Raw genomic sequence first — 26,308 nt, 5'->3', positions numbered from 1 at the left:
AGTTTTGTAAAATGTATTAAAATAATTCAGTCACACCAAAAAGCATGATTAAACATGAAATGTGTATCATGAAATAGTTGTATTGTTTTGCTTTTGCCTGTTGAAAATCCTCTCCAAGTCTTCTGAATATTTGTACTCTACCACCTAATTTTTTTTTACATGCCAATCTACTATCTCCTTAAAGGCTAACACACATGATCCCTTGATAAGAGTTTGATTCCTTTGGGTTGTTTAGTGTTCTGGACTGCTCATTTATTCTGTTAAAGAGCAGTGGGTCTGTAGTCTAAGTAAAAAAAAAAAAAGCCCCTCTTTTAAGGGAGGGGGTCAATATGGTGTACTAATTGGAGGCTTAAGCAAGGACCCCTGGGAATTGGTTTTTCTGTTCCAATGAGAATTAATTCCAAGAAAATAACCTAAGTTCTCTCTTTGTACTTGTTTCCATCTGTGAGATGAGACATATCGTCAACCACAGGGGCATAGCCTAGTTGAACTGATGTACTAGAGGATTCAAAAATAACTTCATCATTTGCAGAATTATGAGGCAATGGATAAAATATAAAGAAAAAATTTAAAATATAATCAAATGTAGCACTGTCCTGTAAAAACCTGAGTCAGACTGATTCTTTCAATCTCAAGAGGAGCTTTAATATGATGAAGTCTTAAGTATCAAAACAAAATGCATAAATGCCAAAACCCAGGAGAAAAGGACAGTAAATAGAACCTTGTAATAGTCTGTCTCAGGAGAGAATGCTGGCTCTGCTTCTGCTATTGACTGTGATAAAAACAAAAAGTTGGAATCAATAGGGAGATAAGATGAATGCAATACTTACATATGAAGAGGTACAGAGAAGATTGTAGTTTATATATAGTGTAAAACAATAGAAATTGTTAGCATGTAAAACAACAGAACCTAAAAGCATGACTAAAATCAGAAAGGGCAAAATTTTTGTAAATGTACTACAGGGAACAAATACTCAAACAAAGGTTGAGAATATGTTCCCTAATGTCTTTCCCACAATTGCAAAAATGTACTTTTCAAGTAAAGTGGTTTTCTAATACATTTGTGTATCAGATTACATGGTATATTAAGACATAAGATTTTAAAAATACATAATACTGTAAAATCTTACAATTATATATGAAGTTTGTAATGTAAAACAAAATTATTAAATTATACTATACATACATAAATTTATCTATTAATTGGATAGAAGTATTAAAGCTAAATTTGCAGACCATTTTTATTGGCACATAGATAATAGACTGTACTAGTTTTGTTTTCTCATGCTTTAAATATAGTACAAATCATAAACCACATACCGTAGATTTAAGCTAAGGCAATGGCCTGGTAACCGGCAGACAGTGTAAATTGGAAATCTAAAAATACATTCAGAATTTAAGCTTCATTTTCATGTAGTTCTCGACCATTATAAATCATAATTTATTATTTTCAAAATTTGATAAATATTTAGCTCAATAGTGTAAATAATATAAATACTAGTATGATAGAAGAACTTATCTGAATATTCTTACCAGCAAAATATGGAGATTTGCCACAATGCCAGCTAAGTTAGTTTTGCAGTCACTAATAAATTGGGTTGCCATAGCAAGCCCATAGTCGCTGAGTTTCTAAGCAACCTGAGACTCCACAGACTGCAGATAGTTAGGAGTCCACTGATCTTTCATCATCCCTTAAGGAAAAATACAAAAATTTGTGCTACCAAACTCAATGGCAGATCTCCTGATTACCCAGGAGAACAGCGATTTCTGTAAAATACCCCCCTGTATTGATACTCATTTAATTTATTGAATAATAATATTTGTCCTGGGGAATTATTGGATTATTCGCAGTGCTAAGTGGATGAAGTTAGTTACAGAAAATGGTCAGTGCCTGGTATGTATTGGGCAGACAAATATTTGTTGAATCAATGAACAAAATGCAATATATCATCCAATTCTTTAGAGACAGTCATTTACATAATACTAGCCTTCATAAATTCCTTGCCTTTTCATATAAACATATATCTGTTTAGTAGCATTACTATACAGTACATCACTTCAATTTCTTTATTTCTAATTATTGTAGCATAGGTAACGTGGGTAATTATAAATCAGTAATTCTTTGAGGTCTTCTGTTGAAATATTTAATCACAGCTTGTCTAGAATACTTGAGTCACAATACTAGCTATCCAAATGACAAATAGAATTGCATAGATCTGAAATACAAGCAAGGTTATGATTTTTTGAATGAGCATGCATTAGCATTTCCTGTGTCTGTCTATAAACACCTTCTTCAGTCCCTTATCTTCACACAATGCCCACTGCGGCAAACCATGGCCTCCTGTACTCTCTTTTAATACATCAGGCTCAGTTTCCAACTGTTTTAGATCATCACAACAAAGTTAAGGCATATAGTTTGTTTCTATAGAACAATGTATCACAATACAAGTCCAAATAAAATGTAACCAATAGAAATAATCATGTGTGACCAGCAAAACAATTATACCTGTAATCTGTAAAATTTTAGCTAGTTCCAGTACCCCCCATTTTTCTATATTTCCCAGTATCATTCCGTGTAGCTAATTCTTACCATGGAAAACATGTTAGAAATGGTTTGCAAATTGAAAACTGTCTTTAATGGCTAATTTTTTAAAACACTACTTCATATATCCTATTGGCTGTTGTAACAAAGATTCACTAGCCCAAGCCAATACAACGACTAAATTATCTAACCTGAAAGTAAAATAAATGTTCAAAGTCACCTCTCAAACAAGTCACAGTAGTCACTGTGACCATGCCAGGAATGCCAGCAGCAGAGACTGCGTGTGACCTCTACTTGTCACTATTGAACATCAAAAGCAGGGGAGGATAGATTCTGCTTGCTCCAACACTGAGAAGTCAACCACTCTGTCTTACAATATTAATATAAGAGAATCTAAATTTTTATAATCATATTCATTATAATACATCTTTGGCTAAAAAATGACTATCTATAACTTAACAGTCTTCCTAGGGTATACTAGGAAGTATATCCTACTATTGTATTACTGTATTTTTGGTAGAGACAGGAGACAGGGTTTTGCCATGTTTTCCAGGCTGGTCTTGAACTCCTGGCCTCAAAGTGCTGGGATGACCGTGTCTGGCAGGATATACATATTCCTAAGAATAAAAGATGGCTGCACACAAATTTGCCCTATTAAGATATTCCTCCACTGTTGCATGCATATAAGCATGTGTATGTTGGAGCACTTAGATTATTTCAAATATTTTTGAATGCCTTCTTACCACTTATTAACATAACAATTACTGAGAACTCATAGTAAAAATCATTTGACTCATCCCTCCACTTTCTTTTAGATACAACTTCTTATTTAAAAGTTTGAAACAGGCTGCCTAAATGCCTACAATACTCCATAAATTCTACGCCCTGAGAGAAGAGAGAGAAATGCAAATATATATTAAACTGGACAAGAACAAAGCAAAAGTCAGATCAAAGTAGGAAATTTTAAGTATTGCAAGCAAAGTGTGAAATCTTACATATTTAGATTAGGTAACTTTACTGTGATTACACAGGCATAATTACCATTAGAAGTCCGATGAAAGAGCACAAGGCCACAAATGTTAATGCACTTTCAGAATGCTAGTTGGGAAGACCAGGGAATTAACACCGAAGACTCTGGTTGTGTTTGCCCCAAGTGCTGGGTCAAATCACTGCTGTACATCAGTCAGTCCCACCTCCTAGTGTCGAAGAATGGCTGTGGAATTTTGATTGACACTCCTGTGAGACAGTGGTATTCCTAAACCAAAGTAAATCCTGCAGCCAGTGCTTGTTAACCTCTCCAGCTTAAAAATGAGCTGCTCTTCACCCTGGTTCCTTCCTTTAAAAAAAGAAACAATTACTCTGTGACGTCTAAAAGCACACAGAAACAGTCCCCTCTCCAGGGATATCCCTACTTTCTCATAGTAATTCCCTTGATTCATTCCATCCTGTGTCTTTGTTAGAGGACTTTACAGTCCTCCTAGGAACCACATAACAACATGTATCCTGGTCTGGGAGAAGAAACAAAGCATCAGTGAATATTCCAGTTTGTGGAAAGCTGGAGATGAGGGCAACCTTGGGCAGGGCCCAGCAAGACTAACAAGTTCAGGCTTATAATAGCTGTTTATTTTGCAATATGAAAGAATTAAGCAATATTTGATGGGTACAATATTGTATATGCAACACAAATCAAATAAATTAAAACAAAAATAAATACACCCTAAAAATAAGTATTAATTACAGTATATACTAAATGAGACCAAAAATATGGCTTTTTCCCAGAACACTTAAGGCAGTCAAAGAATATTGATGACATACATCCTCATACACTCACATACTGAATTAATATTTATCACATGGTCACTATGTACTCAGAACTCTGCCACAAAGTGGAAGAAAATGTGACCCCTACTGTGAGGATTTCTATAATGTACTTCAAATACTTTGATATATATTATTGTGTATATATGAGAGTTTGGTATTTTTAGTCTACTTTCATGAAGTGGACAGTCACCCTGGTTGAGAACATTCATTCTAGAGCTGGTCCCTAGCCTTTAATAGAAGTCCAAAATTTAGTTATTTTTTATCTCTTTAGAACAGAAGATTGGTATAATAAATACTAACAATGAGATCTTCAATAGAGAAAGTAATGGTATCAGAGATTTATGAACCAGCTAGAATTATTACTAGATAAGTCTCTACTTTTACATAACAGAGTAAAAAAAAAAAAGTCTACCAAGGACTGTTGTCTAAAGTTTAGTTCAGAGATAGCCTGTTGTCTAGCTATAGATTTTAGAGCATTCTTGGTTATTGAAGTTACCAATATTTACCAAGACAACCCAATAATGCTGTCTGTCCAGATTGGTCTAGGTACTTAAGTGTTGCTAGGTAGTTTCAAGGTGTTCATATTCTAGAGATGCAGCTTATACACAGAGGACAATTCTTTATATAAATGCGTGGGTAGAAGACCACAGAATCTCTTGGACTAATAGGAAATGCACATTTGTTCGGATATAAATAGCTGTGACTCATAGTTTAAGGAACTTTCCCCTACTTCTGTGTAGAATACATTTCTTCTCTTTCTTATTTTCTCACTGCAGACAGCTAGTCCTACAAATGAGGGTTCAGAGACCCCCAGAGTTACAAACACTTGTTCTAAATTATCCTAATGATTATTTTTAAAAATGTAACTATAATATTGCTTTGTTTTGCTCTTTTTTCTATTTCCACTTTTTATCTCTTTTTAACACCTTTCTCCAAGTTCTGCTGTAATGTTTGAGACAGTACTGCTTTGATTTTTGGTGGATGCCATTATTCTTCTTTGTTCTCCTTCAGCAATGCTAGTAATGTAAGATTTTTCTTCATGGTCTCTTTGCAAGCCAGGGACCCTTGGCGAGCCATGCCCCACCTGGGCCTCTCTTGGCCACACTGGCATGTCCCAGCTTATACCAGCATTCAGCGTTTCCCAAGCTCTTGTCTCGTGCCCCAGAAGAATGAGGATATGGTGAATATTGAAGGTTGAGGAAGACAGAAAATTTTATTGAGTGATGGAACAGCTTTCAGCAGAGAGGAGATGCAGGGGTGGTCCCCCCACCTGAAGGTGGGAAAGTCCCCCATGTGGCTGGGTATGGGGCCTTTTACGGACTCAGAATGGGGAGTGTATGCTGGTTGTAAAAAAGGTTAAAGCAAAGACACCACTCAAAGGTGGACACGACAGTGTGAAAAACCAATTTGGAAAGGGAAGGTATATATAAAATAGGTGAAGGGTGGGGATCAATCAGAGGAAAGCACGCCAAACAGGAAGACAAGTTCTCAATGCAGTCTGAGGGTTTAACCTGTAGCGTGGCTTTCAGGCTTTAAACTGTCTTCGGCTAGAGGTGGGATTTCAGTGGGGACCTGCCGCTATCTGCCTAGGCATTTGGCTGCCTCTTGCCACTCTCGCTAGTTAACTTAATATTAAGCTCTTGGATAACTGGAATAATACCTCTTTTTCATTTCCATACACTGTTACTAGTGGCCTGTTACTAGTATGAAGTTAATTTTTAAAATTATTTTGATTCTCTAGTGTTCTTTGGATTTTTTTTAAAAAAATATAAATGACCTTTAAATTATTAAACATAATACCTTGTTTTTGTTCTAAAACATTTATTTATTTTGTCCCTCACATGTGAGACAACTTGAAAAATTCTATCAAATGATACAGAAGGGGACAAATATTTATTCACCTATTACCATGAGTCAGCTATCATGTTAAATGCTTCCATGTATTATTTGTCCCAAAGCATTCTATAAATTATTGCTAGTCACATGTTTACAGATGAGAAAACACTAGAAAATGTTAAGAAAATTAGATAAATGTAAACATGCCCAGAATATAGGCATCCTCTGCAGATACTGGAAGTTTGGTTTCAGACTGCTGTAATATAGTGAATATCACAATAAACTGAGTCACACAAATTTTGTTTCCCACTGCATAGAAAAGTATATTTACCCTATACTGTAGTCTATTAAGTGTGCCATACCATTAAAAAATGTACATACTTTAAAATACCTTATTGCTAAAAAAAAGCTAACAATTATAATAATCTTTTTACTGGTAGAGAATCTTGCCTGGATATTGATGGCTACTGACTGATCTAGGTGGTGGTTGCTGAAGGTCAGGGTTGCTGTGGCAGTTTCTTAAAATGAGACAATAAAGTTTGCCGCATCACTTGGAAAAATCGTTTGCCTTTTCTATAGCATGCAATGCTGTTTGATAACATTTTACCCAAAGTAGAACTTCTTTTAAAACTGGGACAATCCTCTCAAACCCTGCCACTGCTTCATCAACCAACTTTATGTAATATTATAAATTCTTTGTTGTCACGTGTGGTGTTACGATATATATTGGTTTTTGTCCACCTTTTCTGGTTCATATTTCCCTTAACCCTAGTTACAGACTTTTTGTTATCATGTATATCAGGCCTCAGAAAACAGAATCTCCCTCTAGCCCTCCTTTCACTTGCCCCAAGGCAGGACCCTAATCTTTCCCCTCCTTTCTGATTGTTAGTCTCAAGACTCTCCCCAGACAGGATCCCACCCTACATCCTGGGGGAAGGAATGCTGAAGTCAGGAAGCTTCCATAAAAACTCAAGAGGACTGGGTTTGGTGAGCTTCTTGATAGCTGAATGCTTGGAGGTTCCTAGAGGGTGACATGCCAGGGAGGGCATGGAAGCTCCACACACCTTCCCCCATACCTTGCCTGATCCATCTCTTCATTTGTATCCTTTATAATAAACTGGTAAACATAAATAAGCATTTCCCTGACTTCTGTGAGCTGCTTCAAGCAAATTAATCAAACCCAAAGAGGGGGTAATGAGAACCCCAACTTGAAGCTGGTCGGTAGTCCTGGAGACTTGGACTTGTGACTAGTGTTGAAAGAAGTGGGCAATCTTGGGGACTAAGCTCCCAACCTGTGGGATCTAACTATTTCCATGTAGATAGTGTCGGAACTGAGTTGGATGACATCCAGCTGGTGTTTGCTGCTTGGTGTGTGTGTGGAAAACCCCCACATTTCTTGTCATCGAACTCTGCTTTTGTGATGATTGTTGTGGCATGAGGCAGAGGAAAAACATGGTTTAGAAAGTTTTTCCCTACACATCATGTCAACGGTGTTCATAGCATCTTCACCAGGAGATTTCGTCTAAAAAAAACAAAAACAAAAACACTTTCTTTGCTCAATTAGAAAAGCTACTTCTCCTTCACTGAAGTTTCATCATGAGATTGCACCAATGCAGTCACATCTTCAGGCTTCACTTCTAATTCTAGTTTTCTTGCTATTTTCACCACATCTATAGTTATTTCCTTCTCTGAAGTCTTGTAACCCTCAGTCATCCATGATGGTTGCAATCAACTTCTTCCAAACTCCTGTTGATGTTGCTATTTCAACCTTTCCTATGAATCACAAATATTATCAATGGCATCTGGAATGGTGAATTACTTTCAGTTGGTTTTCAATATACTTTGTCCAGATCCATCACATGAATTACTATCCATGGAAATTATAGCCTTTTTTTTTTTTTTTCTGTTTTGAGACAGAGTCTTACTCTGTCACCCAGGCTGGAGTGCACTGGTGCAAAATAGGCTCACTGCAATCTCTGCCTCCTGGGTTCAAGCGATTCTCCTGCCTCAGCCTCTCGAGTAGCTGGGACTACAGGTATGTACCATCATGCCTGGCTAATTTTTGTGTTTTTAGTAGAGACAGAGTTTTGCAATGTTGGCCAGGCTAGTCTTAAACTCCTGACCTCAAGTGACCACCCACCTCCTATTTCTTAAGTAATAAGTCTTGAAAGTCAAAATGACTCTGATCTCTGGGCTATAAAACTGATGTTGTGTTAGCAGGCATGAAAACAACATTAATTTTATTGGACATACCCATCAAAGCTCTCAGATGACCAGCTGCATTGTTAATCATCAGTTGTATTTTGAAAGAAATCCTTTTATCCTGAGCAGCAGGTCTCAACAGTGGGCTTAAATTATTCAGTAAACTATGCTGTAAACGGATGTGCTGGCATCCAGGCTTTGTTGTTCCATTTATAGAGCTCAAGCAAAGTAGACTTTGAATCATTCTGAAGGGCCCTAGGATTTTTATAATGGTTGTAAGCATTGATTTCAATTTAAAGTCACCAGCTGCATTAGCCCCTAACTAGAGAGTCAGCCTGTCCTTTGAAGGTTTGAAACCAGGCATTGACTTCTCCTCTCCAGCTATGGAAGTCCTAAATGGCACCTTTTTCCAATGGAAGGCTGTTTTGTCTGCATTGAAAATCTATTGTTTAGTGTAGCCACCTTCACTAATGATCTTAGCTAGATCTTCCAGATAACTTGCTGCAGCTTCTTCACTTGATGTTTTATCTTGCACTTTTATGTTATGGAGACAGCTTCTTTCCTTAAACCTCATGAATCAACCTCTGTGAGCTTCACACTCTTCTTCTGCAGCTTCCTCACCTCTTTTACTTTCACAGAATCGAAGTGAGTAAAGACCTTCCTCTGGATTGGGCTCTGTCTTACAGGAATATTGTAGCTGATTTAATCTATCCAGACCACTCAAACTTTCTCTATATCAGCAATAAGGCAGTTTGACTTTCTTATCCTTTGTGTGTTCACTGGGGTAGCACTTTTAGTTTCCTTCAAGAACTTCTTCTTTGCATTCACAACTTAGCTAACTGTTTGGTGTCAGAGGCCTAGGTTTCATCCTATCTTAGCTTTCAATATGCCTTCCTCACTAAGTTTAATCACTTCTAGTTTTTTTATTTAAAGAGATGTGTGACACTTCCATTCACTTGAACATTAGAGGCCATTGTAGGGTTATAAATTGACCTAGTTTCAATATAGTCATGTCTCAGGGACTACGGTGGCTCCAGGAAAGGGAACAAGAAAGGGGAACAGTGTAGCAGTCAGGACACAAACAATACACAACACTCTTTAAGTGTCACTATTTTCACAGTATTACAAATGGCAAAAATGATGCTCTGTGAGGTTAGCTAAATTGCTCAAAGTCAAACAGTGCTGAGCTAAGAGTTAAATGCTGGCTGCTGCATTCAGACCCTGAATGCAGGGTCTAAATATATATATCACACTATAATCTATTACTATCCATATGAAACAGTGTAAAAAAAACCAAAAGCATTTATGAAATTTATAAAATTTCTCCTAACAATATTCATGAAAGAACATGTACTGTGCATGACAGAAAATAGTAATCATCTTTACATAAATGGAATAAAATTCTGCCCTAAACTAAGTAATTTTTCCAATGAATTTAGGCATGACCAACTTTTGGCACTTCACTATCTTATCAGTCTGACCTTTCTCTAATGACAAACCCCTAGAAGACCGCAGCACAGATGTAATTGAAAAGAATATCATAGTCAAGTGAGAAATAGAAACTTCAGCATCCAATGTATGTTTGAAGAGCTTGTTTTTCTCACAACAATTTTTTTTTTTTTTTTTTTTGGAGACACAGTCTCGCTCTGTCGTTCAGACTGGAGTGCAGTGGCACAATCTCGGCTCACTGCAAGCTTTGCCTTATGGGTTTAAGCAATTCTCTAGCTTCAGTCTCCCAAGTAGCTGGGACTACAAGCACCTGCCACCATGCCCGGCTAATTTATTTATTTTTATTAGTGATGGGGTTTTGCCATATTGGCCAGGCTGGTTTCGAACTCCTGACCTCAGATAATCCACCCACCTCAGGCTCCCAAAGTGCTGGGATTACAGGTGTGAGCCACCGTGCCTGGCCCTTCACAGCAATTTTACTTTTTAAAAATTATTTTGAGGATACATATATTTTATTTTATTTTTTAACTTTTAAGTTCAGGGGTACACATGCAGGTTTTGTTACATAGGTAAACTGTGTCATGGAGGTTTGTTCTATAGATTATTTCATCACCCAGGTATTAAGCCTAGTACGCATTAGTGATTTTTCCTGATTCTCTCCCTCCACTGTCCACCCTCTGAAAGGCCCCCATGTGTGTTGTTCCCCTGTGTGTGAAGACACATGTATTTTAATTTTCAAAAATTGAACTCATGTAAATTAGAATAGGACCTACTATGACAGAAGTTACTTCCATTCTTTCCACTTCATCTCTCCTCACTGAGCTCTGATTTTGTGTTAGATATTTCATGTCTATGTGATTATAAACCTCTCCCAAGCTACAGAGGTTGAATATTGATTAGTTTTAGCCACAATTCTCCTTGATAATGAGATGTATAACAAGCATATAACAAAATGCTGACATTGAGGCATAAAAACAAGTCAGCTACAGACCTGTAGTGATAGTTTTCTGTTTTAAAAGACTGAAACAAGACAGAAACTTGTTTCTTACTGTCGTTAGGCATTGTTATATAAAGACATGATCCTTACAATCGTCGTAGCCACTTTGCACTTGTAGGGTAACAGTAAGAAAAACCAACCTAGAGCCCTATGAATTAAGTAATATCAGTGAGCCTAAGGATGATTCCAAGCTGGTTAATTCAGTCTGTTGACTCCTTATTATATGAACAAAATAAAAAGTACCCAAGAAACTGCTTCTTTTGGACTTTGTTACTTGCAGGCAAAATCATCCCAACTGATAACAACCGGAGACTTAAGAAAATGTTTGAGATTTATTTTCATAGTATTTGCCAAATAATAACTTTCCTCTAGAGAAATCACTTTAAAATACTGGACTGTCATACCATCTTGATAACACAATTATCTGCTCAAATTGCGTGTGTGTGTGTGTGTGTGTGTGCACGCATGCACACACACACACACACACACACAGATGGTCCCCAACTTACAATGATTCAACTTACAACCCTTCAACATCACAATGGTGTAAAAGCAATATACATTCAGTAGAAACCATAGTTCAATGCTAGATTTGATTAATTACATGACATAGTCCACATTTTATTCTAAAATATGCTCTGTATTAGATGATTTTGCCCAAATGTGGGCTAATGTAAGTGTTCTGAGCACATTTAAGATAAGCTAGGCTGAGCTATGATATCCAGTAGATTAGATGTATTAAATGCATTTTTACAATGATATTTTCATATTTTTAACTTTATTGGGATATAACCCTAACAAAAAGTCAAGGAATATCTATAGAATCAACTCTAAAGAACAAAGAAATACAACAAGATCTCCTATTGCCTGGAAAGATAGATTTCTTTAAAGGAAGAAAGTGTTATCTGTTAAGGCTATAAAATCAAATCAAAATTAAATCAAAATTCAAAATAAAATTAAGTCCAAGCTTCTATCCTTCCTAAAAACAGAATTATCCTGACAAATGAAAAGTGAACTATAAAATTAACCAATCTGAAACAAAGAAAGCTAACATGGAAACCAAGAAAGAGTCTTCCATTTGTTTTGGTAAGACTATTAGAGAAAACTCCAAGAGTTTTCATGAAGCTTCCCGCCTTAGAATATTTTGGGAGAAATTCTGAAGAGTAAAGAAATAATACAATTTCAAATTGTGAGTTAAGAGAAAGGAAACGTACTAAAGAACTAACTTATTCATTCAAACACTAACTGACCTTTAATCATACTCCAGGCTTTGAGCATGGCGCTGGCATGCAAAGATGAATAAAATATGGTCTTGAATAGATTGTGATTTTGTTCATAGGAGATAGATTGTAAAATAACAGAAGGGCTTCAATGGATGAATAGATATTTTCTAATCACAGAAGATGGAAAAAGGGCAATAGAAGCAGAAAGAACAACATGCATAAATTCAGAGGCAAAAAGGAAGTGATATGCTTGCAAAAGTACAAAAATGGTTTTCAGGGAAGTTGCAAAAAGTGAGGAAAATGGGTGGATACCAGACCTTGAAGCCCCCTGCATGATATTCTAAGGAGATTGAACTTTATTCTGTAAGCAGAATAGAACAATTAAATAATTATAAGTTGGAGGAGTGACAGGATATGAGTTTGTACTTTTAAAAGGTCACATGAAAAGCAATAAATTGGGTTGAGAAATTCAGCTAGATGACTAATAAATGAATGCGGGAAAGACACAAGACCCTGAACTAAAACTTGTATTCAGCCTAATGAAGGGAATGTGGTCTCATTCTAGGCAGAGTTTGGATTAACGGGAATGTGCTTGCAGTTTGTAGTGGCAGCCATGGCAAAGAGGGCTGTAAAATTGAAAAGCAAGCCCTAAGAGTCATTATCACAAGTGGGAGAAATACTTTTGGTTAGCTTTCATCTTGGTGGCATTCTGGAACATAACAGCAGGGGTAGACAGAAGAGAAGTAATGAAAACTGGATACGCCCCTATGCAAGCAGAGGGGAAAAAAACACAAAAGGTCAAAGGAACAAAGGACTTAGCATTTCTTTTATATTGGCATTCGTTGAAGCGACAAATACAGTATAAAGCTAACAAGTAGCAGAGCAAATAACAAGGGCACCCACAGTTTTCAACTGATATCAGGAAATATTTAATCCCCCAATTTCCCACTTCACATTATAAACTGGGGTATTGGAATTGGGGTCAGGAACTCAGATTTGGTTTCCAAGGAAGGGCAGAATCGGGGAAGTACTTCAGTGTCGTGGTGGGGAATTTGAGGGAAAGATGGAGCCGCGAAGAAGAAGCAAAGATTAAGATACAGAGGGCACCCCTGCAAAAAAATCACAGACTAATGTACAAGAGACATTGATAATTTCATTTTTATTCTGGAGTCAGGAACTGGACTCAAGTAAAGAAGAACCTTACTAGGAAGAAGGAATGAGTAAACTAATTGTATAAACCTGCTTTTTAGTGAACATATATATAGATTCTCCTGTTGGCCAGTGGTTGTATAAAATATAAATACATTATGATGGTCTAAAAATGTAGGATAAAGAGTGAAAGAGAACCTATGTCTAAATCCAATGGAAAACAAGGAGGCTCTCCAAGAAAGAATCTGGGTAGTTTTTGCAATTAAAAACAGTCACCATTGTTTCTCCACAATACGGATGTGCTCTGGAGAAACAAAAATTCGATGTAAACAAAAAAGAGAATGATGCCCATTTTATTCTGGTATAATTTATACAAGTAGTTTAAGAATATCTGTGATGTGTTAAGAGTTTGTGGAAAAACATCAAGTACAGGAATATTTCTAGTAAGAAAGCTGATTGGCATTAATGCTCTTTTATTTTCATTTCAAATAGACAACTGCTGCTAAGCCGGGCATACAAAATATCCCTTTGACTTTCAGAAAAATAATAAATGTTTATCTGTAACAACTTTTCAGATAGTATTATTACAAAATATAGACATCCAAAAGCACATTAGCTAATTATATGCATTTGGTTCTGTATAAAATATACTCCAAAAGTACTATATTAACTTCCCAAGTAACTGGTAGATATTTTAGATTTATTGATAATATTTACCTTTTATTACTGTTAACAAGGAATCAACTCAGTTATCAGGATCCTACTCTAATTTGACTTTTGAACTATTCAAATTTAAGAATCAAAAGTGCTGACTAGACTTAAATAAACCCCATCTCTTAGGCCCGTGACAAGCATCTCTCATCTGTAAAAGATTCAAGCCTCTTTGTCCCATTAAAAGTTAAAATTTTTAACTGTGATTTTTACTTCTTAACTACAGTTTCCTGTTCAGTAAATTATTTCTGGCTCACATAAAACAGAGCTACATGTTTTATTCCAAAATAGGAAAGATGAAGTAGGATCTTGTGAAAAGATAGACCTTAAGGAGAAAGAGAAGAATGAATATCTTTCTTGGTTTAGATGATATCTTCAAGAGTAACTAAAGGAAAAATCTCCATAAAGTAGAATCAAAGTAGCTTATTAACAAGATAATATGATAAATACAGCAGTGGTTAAAACACACTATTTCTCTTGTATTGCCTTTATCATATTTTAAGAGCAACCCCCACCTCCCTGCACAAAAAAAAATAGAGAAACTTAAGTTTACATATGGCACTGAAACTTTGAATTTATCATGCAGCTCATGTTTAAAAAGCATATATGTATAATGTAAAGAAAGTAGTACAATTATGAATATTACAAATGTCTTAAATATTACATTACCATAAAGAAAAGATACTTTTTCTTTGTGTGACTCATGGAATCAAGTTTATTTATAGCCTTATCTCCCCTCCTCTCTCTACTACTACTCCCTCTACAGATTTATGAGAAGTTACAAAGTAGATTATTAGCATGGGATGTTTGTCAATATTTCTACTCATTTTGAATCCATATACTACCTAAATATATGGAATATTATTCAATCACAGACTTGAATCACTTACTAGATTTTTTATTTAAGCAAAGCTTATGATGAAAGTTTATCTGAATTCTTAAAAAATGCTTAGTGGATATAAAGTGTTCTCACCACAAAAATAATAACTATGTGATATAACACACATGTTAAATAGCTAGATTGAGCCCATTCCACAATGCTTATACATTTAAGACGCAGTGAATACATACAATTATATCTGTCAATGTGGAAAATTAAAGAAATAAAAACAACAAAAGAAAGTATATGGTTGAATAATAGAAAAAGTCAGATTATCTCTTCTATTTCAGGTGGTATCTGGAATATCTAAATAGAAAGTTGAGTATATATATTTAACCACATTTATATAAGTTCCACAGAGGTGCATATTTTCAGAAATACGTTTTAAGATAATTCCCAACTGCAGGATTCTACAATCTGATTAGCATGCTATTCATCTATATAGTAAGTAGAAAGACCCCTTAATTTCTTCATAAGAAGCTTTGAGTTATTAAAATTTCATTTCATTGTATTTTATATATGCCAAGGCATAATTTTTTCATTTATATAACAAATTAGTTTTTATGGTATATGTGCAAAGAAAAGAATAAATGCCCCCAAACAATTTGTGCACATTATCATTGTTATACAGGGACTGATCTCCTGTGATTTTTCAGGTTGCTAGCATAACAGGAATGATATTTTGTATTACAGGACTCAGTGTATTGAGCATATTATGGAACTTAAGAAGGACATTCAAAAGAATCTTATTTCAACAATCATCAAAGTAGCGGAAATTGGATTTCAGGTGTGCACGTTTAATTACTGAAGTAACAAAGAACTTTGTACTGTAAAGAGAAAACAGCCCATCATCCAGGAGCTGGCCTGATATTATTAGTTAGGTCTTGCTGTTTCTGGGCACAGGCCCAGCACTCACTGCTTGGCCTTGGTGTTTGTTCTGCTGAACACAAACAATTCATAGAGCATTTACTTTAGTTAAAATCATTCTGTGATCATGATGAGTCAAGACAAAATGAGACCTTTTATGTCTGAACCCAAAACGATTATCAACACTGTCCAAGCCACAGATACTACACATTCCCTTCTCACTTACTATGAGTGACTCTGCTTCTTTATCAATTACAGCTTTAGCTTCAGTCTAGTCTTCCCTCCTCCAAGATTAAGACACCCAATCATAAAATTATCCTGCCTCCTGACAACATCTAATTCAGAGCAAATCTCTATTTCCTTCAGTATCACCCCCTCGACCCTCCCCAACCAACCAACCGAAGTCCAAATTCTAGAATAGATTTTTCCTAACATTTTCTTACCGGGTCACTGTCAGTTCCCTATGGTACACTTTCCTCTCTTTTCAATGAGTAATGAACTTGTTTCACTACAGGTGTGTTCCTGTTGGTCTTTGGTTAAAGAAAGGACATTGGCAGTAATAAAGCATCTAAGAAACTTGGCTCCTAACTCCAGTGCTATCAGGAGGCTCTCATGTATATGCTAGCACAATCTCTCAGAATTTTCAAGATGACTAAAGAGAAACTCAAAGAAGAAAAATTAGAAGATGCCACAGTGATGAGAAATAGGAGAGATTATTATGGGTGTGCAAAATGACACGGGACGACGATTTTGAGGTTAGGGCCTCTGTGTCATGTATGGGAGAAAAAAGCAGGCTGAGACAAGAAACATGGCCAGGTCACAACAGGGGGGCAGAGCATCTGCTGAAAGGCCACAAAACACTCAAGAGCTTTATTATAATTTTGTTCAAGGCAGGGTGCAGTGGCTCAGGCCTATAATCCCAGTGGTTTGTGGGGCCCAAGAGGGAGGATTGCTTGAGGCCATGAGTTTGAGACCAGCCTGGGCAACATAGAGAGACTCTGCCTCTACAGAAAGAAACAACTACAAAAATTAGCTGGGCATGGTGGTGTGTACCTGTAGTCCCAGCTTCTTGGGTGGCTGAGTGGGGAAGATTACTTAAAGCCAGGAGTTTGAGATTACAGTGAGCTATGATTGTGCCACTGCACTCCAGCCTGACTGACAGAGAGAGCAGACCCTGTCTCTAAAAAATAAAAAAATCTGGCTGGGTGCCGTGGCTCAGGCCTGTAATCCCAACACTTTGGGAGGCTGAAGCAGGCAGATCACGAGGTCGGGAGATAGAGACCAGCCTGGCTAACACAGTGAAACCAGTCTCTACTAAAAATCCAAAAAATTAGCCAGGCGTGGTGGCGGGCGCCTGTAGTCCCAGCTACTGGGGAGGCTGAGGCAGGAGAATCGCTTGAACCCAGGAGGCAGAGGTTGCAGTGAGCCGAGATCACGCCACCGCCCTGCAGCCTGGGCGAGACAGACCAAGACTCCGTCTCAAAAAAGATAAAAGATAAAAAAAATAAATAAATAAAATTAAAATAACTGTTTAAAATATGTTCAAAAGAAGATAGAGGAAAATTCTGTTTCACTAAAACTTCACTAAAGGAAAGAAGCCTCAGCGACTACACTGAAGATATTACTATTCTTGTATTTACAAAAGATGACATAAAAATACCATAATATTAGGAAGCTAAATTACCCTCTCAGTAAATGGCTACCAAAATAATTGTAGGTGGATTTTAAATAACTTCCTAGAAGGGACTAAAAATCTTAGGTAGTCTGAGGTGAGACATACAGAGCACAAATATAGATCAGGAAAACTCAAAATAAGAGTAATGATGATGATAATTACAATGACAATATAGTAACAATTTTTAAAAAGGCATTGTGAATACCAAGTTAAACATTTTTTATCATTCTCATGCCAATTTTTGAGAACTACTGTGATAAATCTAGTCTCATTTAATCAGCTGTTAAAAGTGAGCTGTGTGCTTTTGGATAATACTTCTCACTCTTCGGTTTCCAGTATTCACTTGCCAGTCCTTGTTTTCCAAGGAAGGCTTTAAACCTAGATCAGACCCAGAGCTTGGCTCACCCCTCACAGTGCATGTCCTTTCCTAATCTTATCTTGTCCTCAACCCTTTGCCTACATAGCAAGCACCTGCTGGGTGATCATACTTGTAACCTGAACCAAATTCTCATCTGGCTCCCTTCACCAACAGATCACAAGCCAAAAGACAGGCAAATACTAACTCAGGCTTTTTGTAACTATTTTTTCTGACTCTAATACTGTATTATGTCTCCTATCAAGCTCTTGTTGTTGAAATCTTCAGATTACGTGTGAAATTATTCTGCTATCATAGTTTGAATCATCAACTTTGTTTTATTTATACATGCTTTTATTCCCCCCAATTACATTGGCAAATATTTTATCAATCAGTAGCCCTTGCAAGAGTAAACTTAAATACATTCCTAAAGTATTCTTAGTTTGGACTTCTGATTGGGAGAAAACGTGAGAATCAACAAAACAAAAACCTGACACCCTGCTCAAGTAGCTCCCAGCAGGTCTAAGAAGGCAGATTCATAAACAGACAATTCTAATAGGCCGTGACATCTACACTCAGGTGGGAAGAGTGAATGGTGAGGGAGAGAAGGTGTTAAAGGACAGTGGTGGAGGAAGTGGTTCCTTACGCCAGGACTGCATTGTACAGCTCCGGGTACAGAGTGGGAGAGGGTATAGTGGATCACAAGCATTTCCCCAAATACAGATACATAAAGAAACATACAAAATAATAAACATACAACTGGGGAAACATGTTTCAGTAAGGATTCGGTACAGTGTTTGAGTTTTGGAAGAACAAGACACCAGAAAAGTGGCCACAAATGACCACAAACGTGAAGCCCTAATGTAACACATACTATACCCAACTTTATATTATATGTGTGTCTTGATTACCTGGAATTCATTCTCTCGTGGGTTTATCTTGAAAGCAACATAGGACTACTCAAGGATTTTTAGAGAAGGAGCGCATGACAAAATTTGGGTTTAGGAGATGGCCTTGGCATCAGCATGAAGAATGGATTGGAGGGAAGGCCAGAGGACGCCTATCAAAATAATCTAGAAAGGAAATTATGTAGTTGAACTTAAAAAGTGGCTATGGGGGTGGGGGTGGGAAATGTGGGAAAGATTTCAGAAATATTTAGTGGATATGGAAGATATTTAGAAGTTAGCATGAATAGCTAAGGCTTGGTGACTAATTAGCTAGGTAGAGAGGAAAAAATCGTCTCAGGTTTTACGCTTGGATAACAAGACAAAAGGAGGTACTATTAACCTGGAGGGGAAACATAGGACCAGGTTTAGGGGTGGTGTGAAGTTAGTCCTATCAGGTTTAATATTGACATTTTCACTAACTGGCTGCAAGATCCTGAGCCAATTTTTTAATCTCCCCAAGTCTGTTTACTCATTTGTAAAATGGAGATAACACTATCTACTTTAAAATTATTGTAAAACTTAAATAATATTTAACCCTTCTATGGAACTTACCATATGCAAGACACTTGTATGAGTATTTTATATGCATTAAGTTGCTTATCTTGAACAGTTACCCTATGAGGTAGGCATGTTTATTATCCATGTGTTACAGATAGGGAAGCAGAGGTACAAAGAAGTTTACTAACTTGCCAGAGGTCACAGAGCTGGAAAGTTAGAGATCTAAGTTTCAAACATATGCAGTCTAACACTAGAGAGTATGCCTCAACCAGTAATTTACTTCTCATTAAATACTAGGCACTTTGCATAATTATTTTTAGAGTGCTTTGCAGGTACCACATAGATAATAAATAGCTATTAAAATTTAACCATTTTATTTTAAAATAATTTGCAGGGGATATGTTATATGCATATATATTATTGAATGCTGGGATAAATTCAAGCCTAGTAAAAGACACTCACTTGGGGATTATAATTTAATTTTGAACATAAAAATGTACATCTTGAATCAGAACACATTAACAAGGTTATATGGCTCACGCCTGTAATCCCAGCACTTTGAGAGGCCGAGGCGGGCGGATCACGAGGTCAGGAGATGCAGACCATCTGGGCTAACGCAGTGAAACCCCATGTCTACCAAAAAATACAGAAAATTAGCTGGGCGAGGCAGCGGGCACCTGTAGTCCCAGCACTCGGGAGGATGAGGCAGGAGAATCGCTTGAACCTGGGAGGAGGAGGTTGCAGTGAGCTGAAATTGCACCACCGTACTCCAGCCTGGGCGACAGAGTGAGACTCAGTCTCAACAATGACAACAACAACAACAACAACAAAAAGAGTTTAGATACTTTCAACTTGAGAACTTGACCTACTGGCATGGAGATATATGGGTCTGAAGTTGAGAAGAGTGATTGGAGCCCTAAGATGTAGACTGGGGTCTCCTCAACATTCAGATTACAGGTGAAGTCATGAAAATCGATAATATCACTTAGAAAGTGGGGGATGGGGAATGGGAACCTAGAAAATCTGCAGAAATGGAAACTGAGGAAAGCAATATGGCTAGACAAAGGCATAAAAGGTCACTAACTTCTACAAGCCTCCACGTCCTTATTTGTAAAAAATCAGTAGATCTTAGTTTTAGAGTGTGCTAAGAACTATCCCCACTTCTCCTGTTTGTAGCTTTTGCTATGAAAAAAATGTAAACTTTGGCAGAGCAGCTGAAAGTAGACGTCCAGCCCTAAGCCTCAGAAAAAAAGAAAAGGCAAGCTTCATAGCTGTTGTTTTGCCATGGTAAATAATTAAGTGCTTTTCTTTTTCTTCTTTTTTTCAAAGGACCATTCAGATTGTTTCAGTTGCTTTTATTTATTCTACAGGATTTCAGCTTCAGAAACTCTCTTGCTGTTACTATGTACAGAAGTTTTGCATGGGAGAGTTGAGAGAACAAAATGCTACCTTTAATACTCAAGAGGAATATTAATGGAGTGGAGAAGATAATGGGAGGAATTATAGTAAGCATCCTGTTTGCCTCTTAATAATAGGATTTATTTTTCACTTTGCTTAATCCTGTGTTTCCCAACTTCAGCTGGTAAACCATATAGAATTTTGTTGAATGATTATAACAGAGCTGCAGTACAAGGATAAAATACACAAAGATTGGAAGACTGAAGGGGAAGGAACATTCAAGCAGCTGTCTAGGTCAGAAAGGAACTAAGGGATGGAGAAAGAAAATGGGTGATGCCTGTACTTTTACCACCAGCTGGTAACCATCCCCCAATTTCAGAGAGGGTTTTGAGGGGATACGTGACTAGGCTAGCAAAGAACAGTACTGTGCATGCTGTGGTTGTTCATGAAGTGAAAAGTGGAGAAATCACAACCCTTTCCTGGAGGAAAGATTAGCAAATTTCCAAGATGACCCTCGGACCCAGAGTGAAACTGACTGAGCTAAATGTTTCTCTCTGGTTTCATCCAAAACTCAGTACATGCGGCAAAGACATCTAAGAGACTGAGCACAGTAGCAAGCACATCTAAGTTTTGCATGCAGACTGGGGAAAAGGACTAGGACATCATTGAGAGGCATTAGATGAATGAGCTTCATGAATTGATTCACTGAGACATTCTCAGCATCTGTGAGTTTATATATTTAGCATCTTGTAAATTATAGAATATTTCTCTATTAAATCCCATAATTCATTTTGTGACTAGAGGATCTGTCCTATATTGTAAAAATAAACAAACCCAGCCAGACATGCTGGGAAGAACAGCAGTAGTAACATTCCATTAAACTACCTACCTGAGAATTTAATACAAAAAAAAAAAGTTGCACAGATCTACGTATTATGTTATAGTAGAGCTCTACATCAATTTGGATATTTTTAGAAAAAGTGCTAAACATAAGAAAGAAATGTATCTAAGTTATTTACGTGATTCAAAATTCTTAAAATTTTAGTCATAGTCCTTAGTAGAAGATGAATATTTTGATTTAGGAAATATTTAGACAATATTTTAAATAAATGAATAAAATCTCTCTATTGAGTGATTATGTATGAGTCAGGTACTGGGACATTGCTGTTACTAACACAAGTAGTTACAAATGGAATAGCTCCATTACCTTTATGGAGTTTATATGCCGGCAAGATGCTCCAACTCTAGGCAATAGCAAAGGTCTGTAAGGAATGCTCTTATCCCTGTATATTAAGCTTATCACAGCTCATACCTTTCTGCACTGCAATTCTTTGTCTATGCATCTGCTTAGATGTACCTATTGCCCAAACAGCTCTTAAAAGGATGGGGCTAATAGAAATTAAAGGTCTCCCCAGGAGACCAAGATAAAATCAAGATTAGTATTTATTCCCCATTTCAGATGAAATAGTTCAAGAAGAAATAATTTTAGGAAGTTATCAATCCTAAAGCTTAGAGTCCATACTACAGATATTTTATTCTGGAGAGGCTTCCTATGTTGTGTGAAGTTACTTAGCATTTTAAGAGTAAACGATGCAAAAACGAGAAGCTTAGAGCAAGCAATGGAAACAACTCTGACAGTATCTTCCTTCTAGTCCTTCTGGAAATATAACTGTCACTCATTTGGTCCATTTTTTTTCCCCCAGAGACTGATAACACTTTAAGGGAGCTGTTATTGTGGGGTCATGGGGAAAAGTGTCCATAAAATGATGAATACGCTTTCACCATTTACTAACAGTTTTTGTTTGTTAACCTTCATCAAAAGTTTCATTCTATATGAACAAGGTTCAGAAAACCACCTGTAAAATGATCCTAGATTCTTATAAATGTTTAGCACAATATTGCTTCTAATAGCATTTCCTAAAGCAGTGTAGGTGTTCATTAAATATTTTTGAAAGAGTATGTCAATGAATAAAGGTATTTGAAAGATAGCAACTCCATCAGGTATTCAAACAAAATAGGTATTTCATGTTTGAGGGCTCAGTCTTAAAGTAGATATCCAGTTTACTTTAAATTTTGTATCTTCTCTGGAAAGATAGTATGCTTTGGGTTCTATTTTCTGAGACCATTGTATTGAACACACTAATTTTTATTACTTCATTTCTAAAACTGACCAGAATGAGATACAAGAAGTAGATCTTGCAATGGCATTTGCTACATTTTACATAAAGTTACAGTGAAGTTCCAACATGGGACCAAAGGAACCTCCAAATGAATTTCAATTAGACTGAAGTGTTCTTATTAAGTCATGGTCATAAAACATGACATGACTAATATATATTTTTTAAATTTTCTAAAAATTTAAATGAGAAAAGTAATATTTATAAGACGTAATGAGAAGGAACAACATTAATGAAGAGATGAAACTAATAATAATTTATTTTTAAAAACTATCCTCATTTCACCTTTAAACATCACAAGCACTGAAGGGCAAACAATGGTTTTCCATTTGAGCACAGTCCGGAGTCCTTGGTGAATGAGCCAAGCTGTCTCCTATGTCCCCTCTAATGCTTGCCAATTTTCTGTCATTTCCTTCTTTGTACTATAGTGTTTGTGTGACAAAGTTTTCTGAGTATGTTTCAAAACATCTTTAGCTATTTAGCAGGGTACCAACAAGCACGTATCTAAAAGTGTTACTTCTCCACATGGTTTGTCAGAAGATACAAATCAGAATTCATTTTACCCTTTTCCATAAAGAAATGACTTGAAAGCTTATTGTGGAACCAATGGCATACTTTGCTAAAAAAAAAAAAAAAAATTCCAGTGGCTTAGCCAATTACTGTACTTCTATATACAACAGAACACTAAAACTATTTACTCGACTATATTCTTTTTATATTCATTGCACACTTATATTTGTTTGCAATCATTTACTTTTCCTGATAAGCATTTATTGTTTGTGATTGAACCACTGTGGATTAGACATGACTGAGGATTCTAGTCACATGATATGGAAACCCAACCTCATTCCCCTACCTCTAGTACCTCCTCTTGCTCCTCACAGGTGGCAATAAAGTAACCTGTTGTGAAGCGCGTTGCACGCACTTCACAATTTTTATCTGAAGTGCACTCATTTTATAGCATTTATTTTTCAAAACAATTTAACCTGAAGCTTTATTAGTTTGTAAATACTAAGAATATCAGATTAAATTCCTTAAGTAGTCATCTTAATCAGTAATTTGTGCCAAAAGCAAAATGAGCCACAGTCACATCAAGAACTTTATATTATATTTCTTTGCTCTGAAACATTTCCTTCCATTTAATCATCCCACTCTACAACCTTAAGCAGTCTTTTTCAATGATTTCTCAGCAGTTTAAAACTCTTTTTTTTTTTTTTTTTTGCCTGACCGTAATTCTTGAGTTCCAGAGCTTATCTTTTCCCCAGGTGAAAACTGTTTTATTATCCTCAGGTGTTAGCTTTCTTGAACTCTTAGAACAGTTAATTACACAGTTGTCATTATCCTTTACAAAAGTATCAGATTCCAAATAATTAGTATTTGCATAGTACATCATTTGAAAATATTTTTCCTTTCCTCTTGTCAGGATTACAGAAGTCTCATATATTGCCCCACAAATCCACTTTTATTATTTAGTCAGTTACACCTGAAAACAAGGTAGGTTGCCTATTTCTCTTTGAGATAGAGATCCCATCTGAATTGTGAGTTCTCTCAAGGAGTGTCAACAAGTTTACCCCTTTGGAAGTATTAGCCTTAAATGGTTCCCCAGAATTCAGTCTAGCACCAAGCAACCATTCCCCAAATAATAAAAGAAAGTGACCTTTTTTGTAAAGGCAAAGAAGCCTATCTAATTCTTTTCCAGGGCTTGTAGAATAGCAGAATAGCATGGAGAAACAGAAGGAATTGCTTTTCTTTTTTTGTATCAACCTTAATTGTGTCTCGAAATATGCATAACTTAAGTTGACTTTCTGTATAAGTAACGACTCTGTCATTCCTGGCGGTGTTGTCTGATCTTATGTAGCCATATTATGAAACACACCATATAATAAAAATTCTGCTATGTAACAAAATCTGCCCCCACCCCACAAATAAGACATGTGGCACCCACACTCAAGAAAATTTCTATGATCACTAATGATTAGTAAGTTTTCTGTATAAAAAGATTTTTGTTTTCTTCTATCTAGGAGTCAAATTGTTAAGATTGGTCTTTTAGATTATTTCTTAAATATATTTGTCAGTTGTGACAGCAAGCCAAAAAACATTTTCAGAGTTCCATGAAAGAAGGTCATTCAAATTCTAGTCTCATTTTAAATACATATTTTTTCCAAGTTGGAAGAGGATAATCAAATTGGCCAGATTTTTAGAGCATCCTTTTGAAAAGATTAATCTTCTTAAAAACCTATCAGAAAACATAAATAAGAAATCTGAAGGAAAAGAAGTTTCAGGTACAATTACACTTTTTAAAGTCACAAGAAGTTTGGGTTTTCTGATGTTTTCTAAGTAAAAGACATGAACTAGGCAACTAGAAACCCATAGCATCCTATGGAATTTAGAGACTTGTGGATATGTGAGGTTTAAGGGTTAAAAAGCAAATTTCTTTAACCATTTGGTTAAAACTTACAAATATGTTAAAAGAAGCATCACAGACTAAACTATTATATCAGATAATAATTACCTTTTTAGAGAGCCCAAAAATAATAGTTACTTACTAGATGAGAGTGCATCAACTACAAAGACATTTATAGCCACACTTCTAAACAAAAAGCATTCTGCTCACCAACTTCTAGAAGAGCTTGCTTTCGGAGATGTAGGACCTCAAGACTGGCTCCAGAGCCTTGCAGGAGCAGATGAAGAAAGTAAACAGGATTTCCACGGCATAGCAGCTGAGAACTCAGAAATGAGGCACAGGCTCTCAACCCTTCATCTATCCTTAAGGTTATCCTGACATCTGAAAGCCATTGACATCCTGAGCCTTCCAGCACTTCGGACGCATGCCTAACACAAGTTAAATATAGATCCCTGACACCTGAGCCAAATGGAATGAAAGTTAACTTGAAAAATCTCACTCATTTTGGGCCTCAGTTGAGGAAAATAAAACCCTTAATCCTTTCCCTGCTAAAACCTGTTATTCCTGTTAACAGATGGTTGCTCTACTTATAAAACATAGAAATTCAAGTAATCAGTAATCAATAATCAATTTGCTTCACTTCATGATTGCCATTTGCTCTGATAGTAAAGAGAAAGGCTCAGGTTTTCCTGTCTTAAGGACAGAACAACATAAAAGTGAATATTGATTACTATTGAGTCAACAAAACAGATTTTTGTTCCAGTAACTTTTGTTACTGGAAAGTCTCTGTAAACTTTCTTAGTATTTTTTCTCCTCTATGTTTTCAGTAGTCATTTGGTCATTTTTTGTTTGCCTCATTTAATGAGGCAGAAAGTGCCATGCACTGCCAGAGTTCTTTGGTTTAAATTATTGTTTTTTGAATCTTTTTGAAGGGTTGTAGAATGTACTTGGTTTAAAAAGTTTTTGCTTGGGACTTCTGGTAAACATGAATAAAGCTCTACTCTCAGCCCAAACAGACCCTGTGATGAAAGTTATTACTCTGAAGATATAATGACAAGATTTCTAAATTACTTTCTAGGATTTATATGTTAAGAATCTCTAATTCTATACTAAAATGAAGTGAACAGAGAAACTGGAAAAGTCATATTTCTCTCCTGATAGTTAAATATTTTCAATT

At 36.3% G+C, this 26,308-nt stretch overlaps 1 protein-coding gene across 3 annotated transcripts in view; it reads right to left on the bottom strand.

The window, feature by feature from the left end:
• The window catches only part of CD36 (CD36 molecule (CD36 blood group)), a 190,822-nt gene that overhangs the window by 49,250 nt on the left and 115,264 nt on the right, over window positions 1-26,308 (bottom strand). Inside the window, exon 1 of one of the 3 annotated variants that reach the window (XM_008976331.7) lies at window positions 3,584-4,074. The exons of the other annotated variants lie outside the window; for them this stretch is intronic. The gene's annotated coding sequence lies outside the window, so the exon portion shown is untranslated. Of the gene's footprint in view, window positions 1-3,583; window positions 4,075-26,308 lie in introns of those variants that run through there. 3 annotated transcript variants of the gene reach the window in all.

Source organism: Pan paniscus, chromosome 6 (genome assembly GCF_029289425.2).
Source record: "Pan paniscus chromosome 6, NHGRI_mPanPan1-v2.0_pri, whole genome shotgun sequence".
NCBI classification, from domain to species: domain Eukaryota; kingdom Metazoa; phylum Chordata; class Mammalia; order Primates; family Hominidae; genus Pan; species Pan paniscus.
The sequence above is the reverse complement of the archived record's forward strand: the minus strand, read 5'-3'. Positions and strand labels throughout refer to the sequence as shown.